At 38.5% G+C, this 1,489-nt stretch overlaps 1 non-coding gene across 1 annotated transcript; it reads left to right on the forward strand.

Moving 5' to 3' along the window:
* The first annotated feature begins 1,138 nt into the window (after positions 1-1,138).
* LOC113776610 lies at positions 1,139-1,245 on the forward strand. The gene has a single exon (XR_003469097.1). It is a non-coding gene; the product is annotated as a small nucleolar RNA R71 (small nucleolar RNA).
* The last annotated feature ends 244 nt before the right edge of the window (positions 1,246-1,489 follow it).

The raw sequence follows: 1,489 nt of genomic DNA on the forward strand, positions 1-1,489 counted from the left end.
CGGTGGTAGCTTATTTTGAATAATTGCACTACATTCCTCCGTTAATGCTATTGTTTCGCAGTCTTCCAACTTTCTTTTTCTAGTCATGATTTCCTTGAGAAATTTCGCATAAGACGGAATCTGCAAAATAGCATCGGCAAAAGGAATGTTAATGTGCAATTGTTTGAAAAGTTTAACAAATTTTTCAAAATCTTTATTAAACTTATTTTGCTTTAATCTTTGTGGAAATGGAACCGCAGGGGGTATTGGAATGGTAGCGGAAGATGATGGTTGATTTTCTCTTGATTCCTCCCGACTATTTTCTTCCACTATCGCCTCTTGGTTCCTCTGCTTTTCTTCTTGTTTTTCATTCTCATCTTTTTCAACTTCCATCACTGGAGGCTCTTCTAATTGCTTACCACTACGAAGAGTAATGGCTTTCACATGCTCCTTAGGATTGACCTCTGTTTTGCTAGGTAATTCGCCTTGATTTCGATTATTCAACGAACTAGCAATTTGACCAATTTGGACCTCTACATTCCTGTACATTGTAGTGAGTTGGTCCAACCTTCCTTCTACTCGCTCAAATCTGTCTGAAGTAACTTTTGCGAGCTTTTCCACTGCCATCTCCCAACCAGGTTTAGTTTCAGCTTGTTGTTGCCTTGATTGAAATCCCGGTGGATTGGTTGGCCTTGGTTGATTTCCTTGATCCTTCCATCCAAAGTTTGGATGATTTCTCCACCCCGGATTGTAAGTATTCGAGTAGGGGTTATTTTGAGCATTACGATTGTAATTATTGACGAATTGTACCTGTTCAGAATCAACATACTCATTAGTATCATGTTCACCTCCACATACAGAACAGCATGCTACATGTGCATTAGATGAACTTGGACCTTGTCTACTTAGCAATTTCATCACATTATTCATTTGAGCACTCAGCATATTGAGAGTGTCCATTTCTATCATACCTGCGTGACGTCTTGTATTACCTCTCTCATTGGCCCATTGGTAGTTATTTGCTGCCATTTCTTCTATCAAATTATGAGTTTCTTGGGGTGTTTTACCCATTAAAGCTCCACCTGCAGCTGCATCGATCATAGTTTTAGTAGAAAAGACTAAACCATTATAGAAGGTTTGTATGATTAACCACTCCGGCAGTCCATGATGTGGACATTTCCGAACCAAATCTCTAAACCTTTCCCATGCCTCATATGATGATTCACCTTCCAATTGGCTAAAACTAGTTATATCCATTCTAAGCTTAGCAGTCTTACCTGGTGGAAAATACTTATTTAAGAATGCTCTTGATAATTCATCCCATCCAGTGAAAGTATTGGGAGCATGAGAGTGTAGCCAAAGTTTGGCCTTATCTCTCAATGAAAATGGGAACAATCTTAGCCTTATAGCATCATCACTAACTCCATTCATTTTAATTGTATCACAAATTTCCAAGAATGTAGCTAAGTGTGTATTAGGATCTTCTACTGCATTACCTCCAAATTGAGAT

This window comes from Coffea eugenioides, chromosome 6, assembly GCF_003713205.1.
Source record: "Coffea eugenioides isolate CCC68of chromosome 6, Ceug_1.0, whole genome shotgun sequence".
Lineage (NCBI taxonomy): Eukaryota > Viridiplantae > Streptophyta > Magnoliopsida > Gentianales > Rubiaceae > Coffea > Coffea eugenioides.